The sequence below is a fragment of the Choloepus didactylus genome, chromosome 15 (genome assembly GCF_015220235.1).
Source record: "Choloepus didactylus isolate mChoDid1 chromosome 15, mChoDid1.pri, whole genome shotgun sequence".
Classification (NCBI taxonomy): domain Eukaryota; kingdom Metazoa; phylum Chordata; class Mammalia; order Pilosa; family Megalonychidae; genus Choloepus; species Choloepus didactylus.
The window spans coordinates 49182267-49199970 of NC_051321.1; positions in this window are offsets into that span (position 1 = coordinate 49182267).

A 17704-nucleotide genomic window follows, 5' to 3' on the forward strand; every position below is an offset into this window, starting at 1 on the left:
GGGAAGTTTTCCCCAACAATTTCTTTGAATACTCTTCCTAGACCTTTACCCTTTTCTTCCCCTTCTGGGACACCAATGAGTCTTATATTCGGACGTTTCATATTATCTATCATATCCCTGAGGTCCATTTCGAGTTTTTCAATTTTTTTCCCCATTCTTTCTTTTATGCTTTCATTTTCCATTCTGTCATCTTCCAGGTCACTGATTCGTTGTTCAACTTCCTCTAGTCTTGTACTATGAGTGTCCAGAATCTTTTTAATTTGGTCAACAGTTTCTTTAATTTCCATAAGATCATCCATTTTTTTATTTAGTCTTGCAATGTCTTCTTTATGCTCTTCTAGGGTCTTCTTGATTTCCTTCATATCCCGTACTAGGGTCTCATTGTTCATCTTTAGTTCTTTGAGTAGCTGCTCTAGGTGTGTCTCTTCTGGTCTTTTGATTTGGGTGCTTGGGCTTGGGTTATCCATATCGTCTGGTTTTTTCATATGCTTTATAATTTTCTGTTGTTTTTGGCCTCGTGGCATTTGCTGACCTTGATAGGGTTCTTTTAGGGTTTGTAGACCAGTTGAAGTCCTTATCTCTAATTTATCAGATCTACAGCTTCGTGGAGTACACTTTCTCTAACTAACCAGCAGGTGGCGTCCACGAGACACCTGTTCTCCACAAGCCAGATCTCCCCTGCTTAGCCTTTTTGGTGAGTGGGGGAGTGAGTCTTGTGGGGCCCAATTGGTGTCCCAAGCTTGCGTGTGTAGTTGGTGTTGCCTGCCCTGTATGTGGGGCGTGTTTCTGGGCAGTCGGGGAGGGGGGGTGGCCCTAACAATCAAATCTCCCTGATGATCCTAGAGTTTTAAAGCTACTGCAATAGTCTAATCCTTCAGTTCAGTCCTGCCACAGTTTGTCTCTGCCACTGACCCACAAGTCTTTGGTATTGGCGTATGGCTCCTGAGACTTGCAAGTGGGCCCCTCTTCCAGGCTGTGCACCCCGGGTCCTCTGTTGAGGGATGACTGTGCTATGTCGCAGGTGAGTGCCGTCCCCCCAGGGCAGTTCTGGGCTGCTGGGCTGTGTTGGGAGGCTCCCAGTCTGCTCAAATGATGGCTGAATGGGGCTCTGTTAATTCACACTGCTCCCCCTTCCCAGCTCTGGGACATTCAGCTGAGGTTGCAGGGAAGGCTAATGTCCACGCCCAGTTTTGTGGTGTGTGCCTGTTATTTGAAGCACTTCCGTCACACTGGGTTGTCTGGGGCAGCTCTGGGCTATGGGGCTGGCGATGGGCAGGAGTGTTTCCTGTCCACCAGGATGGTGGCTGTGAGCGGACACCCCCCTTTTCTTGGGAAGTTGTGTTGTTTAGTGAATTTTCTCAGCCACTGGATTATTGCCTTTTGTCTCAGAGCTCTCTTAGTTCTGCTCTTGACTTGACGTGCCCAAATTTCAATTCTTTGATGCTTTCTGTATTGAGCTTCTTAGAGTAATTGTTTTAGAAAAAGCAAAAAGGATTTAAAAAAAAATAAATAAATAAAAAAAAACGGCCCTCCTCAGAGATCTAATGGGTTATTGAAATGCTAATAGACAAAGCAACCAGGGCCATTAAGGAAAAGTGCCCAGGGCAGAGAGATCAGCCTTGCTTCGGGATTTGCATATGCGCCTCAAGGCCTGATCTCCGCCCTTCCCCTTTCTGTGTTCACCAGAACTCCAAAAATCCTCTGCTTTTATTTTGGAGTTTTTCGTGTTGTTTTTTTTCTATGCCTGTCTCCTCTCTGCTGGGCTGGCTGCTCTCAGAGTCTCTGGTGTCTGGCCTCAGTCTATCTATGGTTGGAGTTTGAATCAGTAGAATGAGTTTCCGGTAAGAGCAGCCACTGCAATTCTCCCTTCTCCTTCCTGGAGCTGACAGCCCCTCCTCCCCCGGGACTGAGCCTGGCAGGGAGGGGCGCGGGTCCCCTGGCCACAAAAACTTACAGATTTCGCTGATCTCAGCAGTTCCACGTTTTCATGAGTGTTGTATGAAGTATGCCCAAAGACAGATTGCTCTGTGGTGTCCAGTCCACGCAGTTCCTGGCTTTTTACCTACTTTCCTGGAGGAGTAACTAAAACATACAGCTCACCAGTCTGCCATCTTGCCCCGCCTCCAAAACTAATTTTTGAAACGTTTAAATAGGGGGATGACATAAACCATTTTATAAATGTTGGTTATTGTTGTGATTTTTGATCAATTATTTCAGCAATAGGATTCAGACAGCAATTCTTTCTGGCTTAACCTGCAAACATAGAAGAGAAAGTTTTGAGCCAGTGTCTTAAGAACACTGCTTAACAATCCACATAGTGTCTGACCCAGCCCCATTAGATGGTCCTGTTCTTTCTTATTTCACTGTTTAACACACATTTATAATAGACTTAACTATTCATTAAAGAAACATGGAAAACTAATTGCAAAGCACAAAATTATGTGGAAATACGGAATAAATTCAGAGTTTCAGCTAAACTAAGCTTGGTTATTTTTCAACATTTCCCATAAAGGTGAATGTTGTGGCATTAATGAGTTTATAAAGCATCATAATTAGTATGGGTTGCAAAGCAAGCAATATTCTGTCAAAGAATAGAAATCATTTTCCAGGAAATGATCTGTTTAACTGATTGCACTTAAATTCCACAAGCTCACCAAGGGAGCCATAATTAGAAGTAAATCCTTTACTGTGTTTTGATTTTATTGTATGTTCTTCACCTTCATGAACTTTTAGCATTATCTTGACCTGGCTCGCCTCGCTGTGGAATCGCCATCATTTGTTGAGGATGTTCTTTAAATTAAGGGAGCTGTCTATATTGACTTGAAGAAAGGAGCTGTCCCTGTTAGCACTGCTCCTTGGACTCATGGAAACACTTCTCCAGCAGATTGCCCAATTGCTCCCTCTCCCTTGCTTTTGCAGTCGTCAGCTAAACTGTATTCCAGTCATAATGTTGTAATAGAAAGTTTAGGCCAGGACATACTTTTGTGAAATGTAGCTTCTCATTACAATCTCCTTTTGAAATAGAGATCTTCATTCATTAATAACTCATGTTCCCCTATTAGCTTCAAACAAACCACTTAAAACTGAACAGAAGTGAACTGAAGATATTTTCTTCAAAAATATGTGGTTATCAAAATACCTGACTATGGGGAAAGAAGTTGTTGTTAATGATATTTACAAACAAAGCACCATGTCAAAATGGAAAGAATGGGAGGAATAAGAGAATGTGTATATGTTAATAGAATGAGTCACGAGAGGGAGAGAAAGGGAGAGAGGAAAAGAGGGCAAGAGAAAAAAAGAGATTAATGATGCAGGAAAGAGAAAGGAGAAGGGCTGGGGTGATGTCTTTGAGAGAGGGCATGGGATCTAGTGCACAAGTGGAGCAACTGGCTTTACATAGGAGTGTGGGCAGTCATTCTATCCAGGGGTAACGGGCGAGAAAGCAGAGTATATAAGTTCTGGTGCTGGAAAATGGGAAGTTGTAGACGTGAGAACTTACCTTCTGAATGCTTCCATTTTATTAGGAAAATAAGTCATGAACTCAGAGGGGGGGGGGTGGAGAGGGAGAGAGAAAGAGAAAGAATTTCAAGTTTGAGGAGACAGAAGTCTTGAAAAGGCTATCTAGAAGCCTGAGAGTGTGAATGGAATCAGGAAATGAAGTATGATTATCAGGCAGCATTAAAGGCCTATTTGAGATTTGTAGTCACTGAAGTTTGAAGAGTTTAGCAAGTCCATGTTTTTCTCCAGCTACATTCAGTTGCATGGGTGCTGGGCAGAATAGCTAGGTGATTGAATTCAACCACAGCTTACTTTTGTCAAATGAGTATAACACTTCAAGAGAAGATAAAGGGAGTTGAAATATAATGCAAAGAAGAGATGATAATGATTGACCATGACATTTAATGAACAAATGGTATTACCAAAAGATTTTAGGCCCCAGTGGGACAGAAGGATCAAGAAAGTCAGGATACTAGAGGGAGTGAATTGCCCTGGTAGGAGGTGGTAGTTGGAGAGTAAGATACTTGACATTGAGATTCTGGAGGATTTTCAGGTTTTGGTAAATACAGGAGCAGGGATATGCCCATGAGGGATCTCTTGGGAAGAGGCATTCAAGGAATTGAGAGGCCAGGCTGTCAAAAGAATGGCCTAGGTATATATGGAAGTCACCAAAAATGAAAGGAGAGTAATGTTTGGGAGAGTTGCAGTAAGCAAGGAGCTAAAATCTGCTAGGAATGAGGAATTTCAATCAAAATCAAGCTTAATTTTCCACTTTCATATGTTTGTGAGTGCCTAAAAACAAACCAATTGTGATTTAAACTTTTTTTTTCCTCAGAGTATGGTGATTTAAGTCTTTTCTGTGAAACAATATAATTGTCTCAAAATCACAGGAAAAAATGTGTTATATGGATACTCATCTTCCATTTATTAGTAAAATATAAAAATTAGGAATTATTCAAGCATTCTTTTTAAAGTATCTGATATATACCTTTTTGTTTTCAAGTGTTCCTAATTTTCATTTATGTATTTAAGTAGAATAGGACAAAAGTGAACTTGCAGATTCAATATTTTTGGAAAAGTTTAAAAAACTCACACATGATTCTTGTTTTTCAAATTTGAGCTTCCTTTTTTTTCAATTCATAATTGAAATTCAAGATAATGTAAAGAAATCCAGGATTTACATTAAATTCTGTTTTTGGTTTTCAGATAATTCTATGCTCTTGATTTTTATGTTGAATAGTTTCCCCATTGCAGTGTTTTATTAATTGATACATACATATAAGTTAAGCTCTATTCTATACTATATCTTAAATGAGACATATTTACTGAAAGAGAATTAAAAGAAATGCATGTTCTCCTTACTTTAATTGGCAATCACTTGATTATTAAATAATGAGTATTTTTGTTTAAGTCTCCAGAAAAACATGGTGAATTGAATATAAGCTTTATATATGTATTGATTGTTCATTTAAAGAAAATTAAACTATTTTTTTTAAATTAAAAATTTTAAATTAAAATTTAAATATTTTTTAAAATTAAAGAAAAGTAAATCCAAGATGGTATTGAATGCTAGGTAAAACTAAAATGAAAAAAAGTCTTTAGAAACTATAATTGACTTTAAAGAAGGTAATTTACTCAGCATGGTCCTGTGAGAGGCTGTAGGCTAAGGTGTTTAAGAGCCTGACTGTGGAACCAGGAAGCCTGGCTTTAAGTCTCATACTGCTACTTGATAGATTTACCTTGGGCAGGTGGTTCAAATCTTCTAAGCCTTAGCTTACTCAACTGTAAAACAGCAGTAATAACAGAACATATTTTACAGGGTTTTTAATAAAGATTAAATAATCTTTATAAAGTATTTAGAACAATTCCAGATACAGAATGGTATTTGTTCAACCCTCTGCCACCTTTGCAATTTCTCTCAAGCCATACCCTATATCTAGAATGTTCTTTTCCTTGCTCTGTTTACTAAACCATGTTTTAACTCAAAAGGATCGCCTAAAAGTTTATGAACTAATTAGAAAAAGTGATTCCTCTAATGTTTATAAAATGTAAATATTTGTGTTCATTTAATCCTGATGGTTTTTAAAACTGACTATAATTTGACAAGGGTGCCAGGTCTACTCAGTGGGGAAAGAACAGTCTCTTCAAGAAACAGTGCTGGGAAAACTGGATGGAAATATGCAAAAGAATGAAAGTGGACTCCTACCTCACATCATGTATGAAAATTAACTCAAAATGGATCAAAGACCTAAATATAAGAATCAAAACTATAAAACTGCTAAAAGAAAGCATAGGGAAAAATAACAGGAAGAAAAACAAAGAAAAAAATAAGAAAAAAATAAAAACAAACAAAAAACAAAACAAAAAATAATAAAAAGAAAGCATAGGGAAACATTTTCAGGACTTTGTGTTAGGCAATGGTTCTTAGACTTTACACCAAAAGCACCAGCAACAAAGGCAAAATTAGGGTAAATGGAACCTCATCAAAATTTAAAACTTTTGTCCATCAAAGGACTTTATCAAGAGAATAAAAGACAACCTGTAGAATTGGAGAAAATATTTGGAAACCACATATATGGTAAGGGCTAAATATCCAGAATATATAAAGAAATCTTACAAATCAACAACAAAAAGACAAACAACCCAATTAAAAAATGGGCAAAAGACTTGACTAGACATTTCTCCAAAGAAAATATACAAATGGCCAATAAATACATGAAAAGATGGTCAGTATCATTAGCCATCAGGAAAACGCAAATCAAAACCACAAGGTAACATTTCACACCCTCTATAATGGCTACAATTTTAAAAACAGAAAATTAAAAGTGTTAGAGAGGCTATGGAGAATAGGAACCTTTATACATTATGGGGAATGTAAAAAGGTGCAGCCATTGTGGAAAACAGTTTGGCAATTCCTCAGAAAGTTAAGTATAGAATTGCCATATGACCTGCAATTTCAATTTTAGGCATATACCCCGAAGAATTGAAAGCAGGGACGCAAACAGATATTTTCACCCTGATGCTCATAGCAGTATTGTTCACAATGGCTAAGAGGTAGAAGCAACCTTAGTGCCTATCAATAGGTGAATGGCTTAAAAATTGTGGAATATACATACAATGAAATATTATCTAGCTGTAAAAAGGAATGAAGTTCCAATGCATGCTACAACCTGTATGAACCTTGAAGACATTATGTTGAATGAAATAAGCCAGGCATAAAAGGACAAATATTGTATGATCTCACTTATATAAAATAAGTAGAATGTGCAAATTCATAGTCAGAAACTAGAATACAGGTTAGTTGGGGCCAGATGGGGTTGGAGAAAGGGGAGTAAATGCTTAATTGGGGTGATGGAAAAGTTTTGGCAACTGATGGTAGTGGCAGAGGCACAACTTTCTGAAGGTAATTAACACCACTGAAATGTATATTTGAAAGTGGATAAAAGGGAAATTGTAGGTTCTACATGGATTACCAGAATTAAAAAATAAAAACCAACAAAAAACCATAGACCTATACAACACAAGGAGTGAAACCTAATGTAAACTATGGGTTATAGTTAACAGTATAATTATAATAATATTGTTTCAACAATTGTAACAAAGGTACGACACTAATGCAAAAAGTTAATAACAGGGAAAATGGTGTCTGTGAAAGGGGGACATATAGGAACTCTGTATTTTCTGCATGATTTTTCTGCAAACCTATACCTGCTCTAATAAAAAAAAAATCGATTATGAGCTAACTAGGTTACCCAATGCTACTTTATACACAAAGTGATTTTGTTGGTAGGAAAATAATTTGGTAGGATGTGGCAATGCTAGAATTCAATAGGGCTCTAGGTCTCCATAGTTAAAAAGATCTGAATTCCTAGATAAGTATCACTCTTAAGACTAAGGCCATTGTGTACTTCATATTTTGGTAATGAAGAGGGTTTACACTGAAGAATTATTATCAACTTGTCAAGAAAGTAATAGACAATATGTCGGTAGTCAAAGAAAAAGCAATATATAAAACCTCATTAATAAACATAGCCTAGAATTCTATATCCAGTTGGGGTTGCCTTTTGTTAGAATATCATTAAATGTTTTGATCTCTTAGAACACAACTAAGGATATCAAAGCCAAATATGACTATCTGCTACTTAAAAATGTCTGCTGCTAAATAAAAACACCTGTATTCAAAATGAGACAATGTGACTAGTAGAAAGGAGAGAGACCCAGGTGCCAACCTTATCTATCCACTAGTATGTCATGAGCTATGGATCAGTCACTCAACCTTCCTGGGTCTCTTTTGCTCATCTACCAAATGAAGGTTCTGGAGCCTCATATCCCGTCAGGTCCTAGCATTCCTTGATTCTCCATTGTTAATTGTAGATATTAAAGCTTCCATGTCATTTATTTTTCTCCTATTGCCTCCTCTTATAATGAGTGAGGTTTAAGAATATTTCATGTGCTACGTGGCCCGAATTACTTGACCTCGTGCAAGCCTCTAAGTTTCTGGATCAAATTTTCAATCAAATAAGAGTCCGTTTTCCCCTGCCTCAGCCTTCTTCATTTCCCACCTTTTCCATGGTTTTTTTTGTTTGTTTTTTTTTTTGTAGTCTGTCCTAGCTTTATTAAATTGTTTTTACAAATGCACTGTGGCAGATTTTGAGGAAATGATGAAGTCTTTGGTTGCTGGGTGGTGGCTCTTTAACTGTGATTCAATGTAATAAGATTGTTTTATCTCATTCCAGGATTTTCCCAGAATTTCACTGTTGCTGATTTTGTGTTCTTTCAGGGGAAAAAAAAATGGAAAGAGTAAACTTAGAAGCTTTCGTTTCTATGATATTGCCCAAATTTAAGCCTTTTATTCTAAATTGGTGCCCTTTATCAAATAAGATTTCAGCCTGACCGGGCCCTCTTTGGCTCTCTTGGTAGAAAGGGATTTTCCTAAGAAACATTTCAAATAATATCAGTTTTCTCAATGCAGTTCCAAAGACAAAAAATTAAAAAATGATATATTCTCTATAGTCTCTTTAAATAGTTTCAATGCTTAGAAGCAGACTTTTTAACAGAGATCCTCTATTCTTGAGTCCTTTATCTAGATTCTTTTTTTTTATTCAATTTTATTGAGATATATTCACATACCCGACAGTCATTCAAAGTGTACAATCATTTGTTCACAGTACCATCATATAGTTGTGCATTCATCACCCCAATCTATTTTTTGAACATTTTCCTTGTACCAGAAAAAGTAAAAATAAGAATAAAAAAATAAGAGTAAAAAAGAACACCCAAATCATCCCCTCCCCTCCTATTTTTCATTTAGTTTTTTGTCCCCATTCTTCTACTCATCCACCCATACACTGGATAAAGGGAGTGTGAGCCACAAGGTTTTCACAATCACACTGTCACCCCTAGTAAGCTATATTGCCATACAATTGTCTTCAAGAGGCAAGGCTATTAGGTTGCTGTTTGATAGTTTCAGGTATTTACTTCTAGCTATTCCAGTACATGAAAACCTAAAAAGGGTTATTTATCTATATAATGCATAAGAATGCCCACCAGAGTGACCTTTATATTATTTCTTAAGTGGCTGAAATTTATTGTTAAATGATATTTTCAAAGGGGATCATGGGTTCTGTATTTCCTGAGTTGAGGTCAACAATACCTGCATGCTGCCTTTATAGTAAATGACAATGTACTTAGAGTTAATAATCTTGAGTCACAATTTCTTTACATTGGAACTTCTGTGGCAATTGCTTGATTTTCTTCAGTCTTTGAATTTGCCTTAGGGAAGTGTAAGGCCAGCCTGAATTTTTCCCTGTGGTAGGAAAATTTCTTGAAGCTTACTAGATGCCTGAAAAATCTGTCTCTATTCTCAGATTAAATAACTTAACCAGAGAATGGCTTGATGTTAATTGTTCTGTATAAGCTGTACTGATTTATGGTGTTGCACAATCACCTAAAGATTCATATTTAACTATTTTAGGAAAAGTTTCTTGTATTATATTAATGAATACTTTTTTGTTCTGTTTATTGGGCTCTCTATATTTCAGTTGTTCTAATCTTCTCTGCTTTCTTGCTTAGACAAGATGAGTCTGTCCCACTCCTAAAATGGTCAAGAGAAATCCCTAAGCACTGAAATGAAACCATGGCTCCAAAGACTTCCTAACCTCTGACAGATGAACAACCTGCTCCCTGAGCATCCTCAACTCCATTGCAAAGATCAGAGGGCACCCTAGATTCCAATCATACTCACTCTCTAACAATCACATCCTTGAGTCCACTGGGACAAATCGCGTTATGCCCTTTATTCTTGTCTGTGATGCCAGTAGAATTCATAGATTCCCCAATTATTCCTTATCTGCCTCATTTTGATCCCTATATTGATCTGCACAACCTATTTCTGTTCCCTGCGTTTCACCTGTTCCCATCTCCTGAAATGTATCCATTGGGCTTCTCTGAAATTCATAGTCCATATTCAGCAAAATCTCTTCAGTACTCAAACCCTTCCATGAATATTTGCTTTACCTTAATGCTCTCACATAAACCTGTCTGCGCCTTGATGATCCTTCTTCCTCTGCAGCTCTCTCAAGTGGTAGTTGTTTTTTCTGTCATAACTCTTGAACCACAAATTTGCTTAAATAACTCTTTAGGGAATATCAGTTTTAAGTGGATCAAATGCAATTCATAACTCATTATGGGCGAAGTTTCATCCTTCCTTGGCATTAACAGACACCTTAAATGTTTATACTTTCCAGCAGTTTCAACTGCTTCTGTTCTTCTTTGCCCTCATTTCCTATTTACATGTCTGTATGATCTATTCCCTCTGGTTTAAAATCAAGCACTGAGATCTTCAGAGCTCACAAGCTTCAGGAGCTCACTATGAATACATACTTCTATTTGGGGCCTTGGGCATTAAATAGAGCACAAGTCTTCACTATTCACAAGAACCCTTCTCCTAACACTCTTTCCCACATCAAAAATGAAACTTCATCTATCTTCCAGTCTCAGGAGAGCCAGGAGAGAGCCAATCAATACTCTTATGTGGTTGCTTTCTCTTCTACAGTAATCAAGGTTCATTTCCTCTTTGGCAACACATCATGGTGCATAATTAGCCTAGGTCATGGTGCAAATTCAAATGCATGAAGAGGCTAGGCAGGTAATGTAGATGAGGGATGCAATCTAGGTGAGAGAATGTAAGCCTTGTCCAAAGCAGATAGGCCCACTCCACTATAGCTGATGCTTTGCTTTGCAAGAATGTGAGCCATTTGATGTCAGACCTTTGATTTTTCAAGAGAAGCAAAAATTCCATATTTCAAATGAAATCCCTTGACTTTTAAATATTGGTTTAATTGCTTAAAACCCTGCTTGGAATGCAGAAGCTATATGTGTGTTAGCCTTTTACATTTCGCCTTGGTGTAGGAGTACCACAGGCTCAGTCTGAAGTCTTCTCTTCTTACATCACACACCTGTAATCAGTATCATGCCCAACCAAAGTTCAAGTACTATTCATCTGCTCAATTCTTTGCTGAGCTGCAGACAGGATCACCTACTTGTCATTTCTCTTTGGTTGTTTAAAAATACTTAAACGTAATATATCTCAGCTTGAACTCCAAATCTTTCCCCCCAAATTGTTCTTATTCCAATAAGTAGAACTTTCTTTCACGCACTCAGCTAATCATGAGTGAAAGGAGACAAATCTTGGGACCTACATAAGGCAGGAAGGAGGGACAAAGATGTGCATGAAACCAGGAAACCCAGAGGCAGTATCCTCTATGTGCAAATTAGAGAATAAATAAAGAAGCAAGCAAACAAAAAATCCCCAAACAAAAACCTCCCCACAAAGGAATAGTGTAATGAAATTTACCTGTCTTGGTTTTGACTCTGGGTGAAGGAAATTTAAAAAAAAGAAAAGGAAAAAGAAAAAGAAAAAGAAAAAGAAAAGAAAAGAAAAGAAAAAAAAGACTTCTCTGAGAATTTCCTACTAGAAGTTGTTCCTTACATGAGTTTGAGGCCAAAATACATACTACCCATGTTGTCCAATAAACAGCTAACATTCAATTTATTTTCAAGTGTGTTCTAGCAGAAGAGAAACAAATCCTCTCTCAAGGAACACCTCTTCATCCCAGCTGGCAAATAATTCATGCAGATGAAGGTACAAAGAATATGAGCTCATATTTTTAAAACACGAAACTTCTCAAGACACAGGCTAACATGAGAGAGATGCCAAACACCATAATCAAACCTGAAAAGATTGATGATATTGGATATAAAATTTTTAATAATTATATTTAATGAATAAAAAGATATAAAAGTGGGACTCCAAACTATGACTACTTAACAAGATTATATAACAAAATGTAATATGCAGATTTATAAAAGAGCCAAATAGAATTTCTAGAAATAAGAAATGTTATAATTGGAATTGGAACTCAATAACAGGTTCAGCAACAGATTATGTATAAGTAAAGAGAAAAATAATAAACTTGAAGATTCATCTGAGAAACAAATCCCACATAAAACAGAGAAAGTGATGAAAAATATGAAAAAGCTCATAAAAGATCTGAATGATAGAGTGAGAAAATCTAATTCCAGTTTAATCAGAATTTCAGAAGAACATAGGAACAATGGAGATAGGCAAAACTCAAAGAGAAAAAGCCTAAAAATATTATAGAATATATTCTAGATATGTAACATATAAAGTATTCAGCATATAAATATATAGCATGTAAAAACTTATAACTCAAGGAAAGTTATCTCTTAGTTAAACTGTATTTTCTGGTGGTTGGTAAAGACATCCATTTGATTTCAGTTTGCATGTTAAAGTTTCTAGGATAACCACTAAAGACACAGGACTAGAGCATATATCTGTCAAACTGTACAGAGACTTAATAAAATAAGATAATAACAATTTATCCAAAAGGAGATAAGAAAAGATAATTGGAGCAGAGAGGAAACATAAATTAAAATGGTAATATATATCTAAATATATCAACAATCACAATAAATGCAATAGACAACATGCTAGTTAAAAGACAAAGGTCATCAGACTGGATTTTGAAAAATCACTTCAGGAGATTTTCCTAAAATTTAAAAACAGAAATGTTGAAAGTAAATAGATAAAGAAAATATCCTAAGTTAATACTAACCAAAGAAAACTGGTACAAATATATTATCAGATAATATAGATTTGAAAATTGAACATATTACCAGAGACATGGAGGGTTCAAATATACAGATACAAGTTTTAATTTATCAGAAAGATATAACAATTCTAAGCATATAAAATGTATAATGATAGAAGAGGAAATTGAGAAGTTCATCATCAAACTGAGAGATTTCAACATACACTACCCATAATAGAACAGATAAAAAATCAGTAAGAATTCTGAAGATTAGAACAAAATTAACAAGATTAATTAACAATACCATAAAGAACACTGTAGTCAATAATTGAGATGCACCTTCTTTTTTAACACATAGGTAACATTTAAAAAAAATGACATTTGTAATAAAACTTTTGTGTGACAAATAGAAAAAGAAAGTTACAAAGTGTGAGGAAATGTTTTCCATCTATATAACTGACAAAGGATTAATGTCTATTTTAAGAGTTTTTATATATTAATAAGAAAAAGACAACCAAGCCAGTAGAAAGAAAACGGGCAAGGGCTATGAATATGTGACAAGAGATAAGGACCAACTGCCAATAAACATAGGAAAAGATGTTTAACCTTACAGGTAACTAGGAAAGTGAAAATCAAAGGAAGGGGTATTCATACCCATCCATGGCAAACATTATTCTGTCTAGCAACAAAAAGAGTTAGAGAGAATGTGAAGAAAAGGGAACAGTTATATACCACTGATTTGCTACGTCTGCTTCGGGGGACAATTTGACAAAAACTAATAAAATTAAAGAAGTGCATACTCTCTGACTCAGAAATTCTACTTCTAAGGGTCTATCCCGGAGAAATTCTCACACATGGAGACGTACAAAGATAATTGTTGCAATACTGTTTATTATACCAAAAAAGAGAAAAATATATCATTGTCACTCAGTATGCGGTAGATTCATATAGTGAAACACTCGTCAGCAGTTAAAATGAATAATCATGGATAATCTTAAAAGAACATAATATTAATAAAAAAGTTACAAAAAGCAATCAAGATATGGTAAGATTTATGCAAATATTAAGACACAATAATAGTGTATTTTGTTTATGAATATACATTTGTAGTAAAAGTACACAACTCTGCTTGGGATTGACACCTACCTCTGGGGAGGAGTAAAGGGGAAAGGTTCCAGTCAAATCTTTAGCTGTATATGTATCATTTTCTTCTGTTACTTTTTAAGAAAGGTAATGTCTGGAGCAAATGTGGCCAAATGTGAATATCTGCTTCAGTGCTGAGTGCATGAGACATTTGTTATAAAATTTTCTATAATTTAAAGAATATAGTCCATTTTTAAATTTCAGAAATGAAAGGAGACAAAGAAAATATTTTAAAAAACTTGAAAAGTTGCAATTTTCTGAAAATAAAATAAGGCCAGAATTAGTAGACACAGAAAATCATTTTAAAAGTGAGGATTGAGAAAAAATTAGGCTGAATAATAATTTACAAGGTAGCAGCTTCATTAAATTGCTGAGAAGCAAAGTAGCCAGAGCCTCTCTTGTAAAGTTAGAAGACAAAAAAGTAGATGGAATAGCATAAAATATCAGATGGCCAAGGAAAGATGCCTCAGAATAGAAGAGAATTGAAAATTTTACTAATATATTAAATTAGATATTAGAATGGTTAGACAGAAACCTAGATTACATAAAATGGACTGTTTAATCATTTTAAATCAATTTTGGATATATTCATTACATGAAAGAAAATGACCATTATCTTACATCCATTACGTGTAAGAGAATGACCATGTTCTTTAAGAACACTGACATATCTGAAGCTAAATTCATTGCAAATAGATTTAGTAACTAACATACATATGGAGTATTCATGAGGCAGTTTTAAAGGACATTTATTTTCAGTTTCTAATATTAAGGGTGACATCCAAAATATTCATCTACTCAAGCACAAATGCACAGAATTATTAATTGGAAATGCATTTCCTCTTTACCCTGAAGGAAAGGACTAAATTAGTATCATGTGTGTGTGCAAGACTGTGTATACACTGTTGTTAAATTCAATGCTCATTTTGGGGAGAAATTTTAAATAAACTTCTTCTGAACAATAAAAAATTATACAATTCTAAAATAAGTGTTTGTGAAATAATAGCTATATTATATTTAAACCTATTCATGTGATTTTAAAAATAAGGAAGGGTAACTTTAAAGGCAGATTTAATATTTTATTATTTAATAACCAACAATAATTGAGAAATAAGTATTAACAGTATTTCCTTGTTAATTACATTCATGAGACCTACAATTATGACTCTGTGAAGTATAGACAGGGTTTTGACAGTATGCACTATTTGAGTCTATGCATACGTGTATGTTGCTTTGTGGCAGTTTTAATGCCTATAATTGTCATTGCAACAATAGAATTAGGTGCTACACTGTAATCATCAGTTCCTAGGAATCAGAAGCTTTGAGGGAAAGTTGACTTTGCATTTCATAAAATGCTTAAACCTCCTCCTTAAAAGCCCAGGATCCTGTAATTTCTTCAAATTAATTTCAATTATACAAAATAACAAAAATGCTTTCAATAGATAGTATTAGTAACAAAGGTATGCTTTTGATGGGTCATAAGATATCGTAACAAGTTTCCTCCGATAATAATTTTGGCCCTCTTGTTGGAGAGATTCTTCATACCTTCCTTGGAAATGAGTGTTTATTTCCCAATTTTAACCCCTTAATTCTCCACTATCATTTCCATTCACTTCTTAACCTCAATGTCCATGTTTTCAATCCACTAGGAATATGTTCTACACAGGACTTGTCAAACACCGATGAGCAGAAAATTACCAGGGCATTTCTTAAGCATGAAGATTCTAGAGTCCCATCCCAAGTGATTCTGATATGGTAAAGTGTAAGGTGCAGGTGCTCCACAAACCATACTTGGACCACTTTTCATTCTTCTGCCCCACCCTACCAGTTCCCAGCACTGGCAATTTCCATTATCTGCCTTCTCTTCTCTCTGAGCTGAGTGCTGCTACAAATGTTTCCATCAAAGATTTGTGTAGTTGAGCAATGTGTTTCACAGTCCAGCAGATTTAGGCTCAAATCTTGACCCTGTTTGATGCTAGCTATGTATTGGACAAATTATCAAACCACTTTTAGCCATAATTTTCTGATCTGTAACATGAGATTCATTGATTCATCTACTGAATAAATATTTACTGAGCAGATATTATTCTAAGTACTGGGGAGACAGTAATAAATAAGATCTAAGGGTGCCTGCCAACTCCACAGACCTCACAATTTCATTAAAAATATTAATATTTAATGCATATGGCTGTTGAAAGTTTTAAATAAAGTATACAGTAGCTAACAAATTGTGCTTATTAAGGGCAAGAAAAAGTTTTACATGCAAAATCAACTCATTCATTCCTTGTAACAACAATAGAGGCTAGTGTTTATTATTCCCATTTTATGTTAGATGATTTTGGACCACAGAAAACTTAAGTATCTTCTTCAGGATCAGTCAAGTAGTAAGTGGTAGAGCTGAGATTTTTCCCCCAGGTGGCAGGGGTCCAGAATCTCCATGTTTTTCACCTCTATTATAATACTGCTTCTCCATAGGCAATTAAACTAACAAAACGATAATGTGCTAACCAATATCTGAAGTCACCCTAAAATACCGAATGTCTCCAAGCTAAAATCTGTAACTTCAACTGTGACACTAACATATTTAAAGAAGGATTGTGTCAACTAACAGGAATAATATTGGTGAATATTACAAAAAAGGACACCATCCTAGAAGTAAAAATTGCCAGTGTGTCCAGCAGTTTCAGAGGAGAAAATTAACAGTATCCATAGAAATAATAACAAGTACCATAATACTATATAATAAGCACTGAGAATTTACCACTTATCCAGGCACTGTGCTAACTGATTCCCACAGATTAACCCAATTCATCTTGACAAGAACCTGTGAGGCATATAATTAATATGTCTGCCTTACAAGATGTGGAAACTGAAGTTAGCAGAAGTGGAGCCACTTGTCTAAGGCCCTGTATCCTGCAAACATCTCTACCCGGGTGGTTCACACCCAGAACATACCCGCTTTGTCACTAATAGGCACCATTTTTATACCAGCTGCCACATTCAAACTGCATGATACAAATTTTAGTCATTAGACAGTTATTTCTCTCTTAAGTAGCAGAAGAGTTGGGTAGAATATATTTCAAGACTATCTAGAAACGTGCTTTTCTCAGGGAGATCTTCACTGTTCATGCCAACTAAATAAATTCCTCTATTAACACTCTTTCATAGTATCTTATTTTTGTAATAATTATTTTAATGTTCATTTCTTCTAGGACCTAAGTTCCATGATGCTGACAATGTGTCTCCTTCATTTTTCAGTGCAACCCAGTGCTCAGCATGTTTCCTTGCATATTGGAGGTACTCAATGAATGCTTAGTGAAGAAGTGTTGCTCTGAATCTGTGTTCACTACATAAATTTCTAATCATTCATCTGCTTTTTGTTTTCAGGTTCTCTTTTAAGGACAAAAACATTCTTCTAGTATTCTAAAACTATTATCTGATTCAGCAAAGATGTCATTGCTCACATCATCAATGAAGGAGTGAAGTTCCAACATGAGTCTTCATTGTTTTACTTATATCTTAATAAGTAAAGAAACACAAAGAAAAATATCAACCAACATTCACATCAGAAGCACACTTCATTTGTCAAGTGCAGCTATAGGTTGGTTACAATTACAAGAGTTCTACAAAAATCAACAAAAGCATTCTGTGGAGATCATTTGTCTATATAGAATTTACAATAAAGATCATTGTATATTTTATTATTATCTGTAAATTGTGTGCTATATGTCCTTTATCAATAAATTTTATAATAAACTGGTGTGCAGATATGCACACACATTTTTTTTCTGAATAGCCAGTTGTTAAATATTCACCAGCAAATCACTGGTTGCAACTTTCTACTACAATGTTTACTTCCATTCACTGAAGTAAGCTTAGTTAGAAAGATTAAGTATCCAAAAAAGTTTGAGAGGTCAAGTTGACATGAGTTTACATTCAAGCTCAGAAGT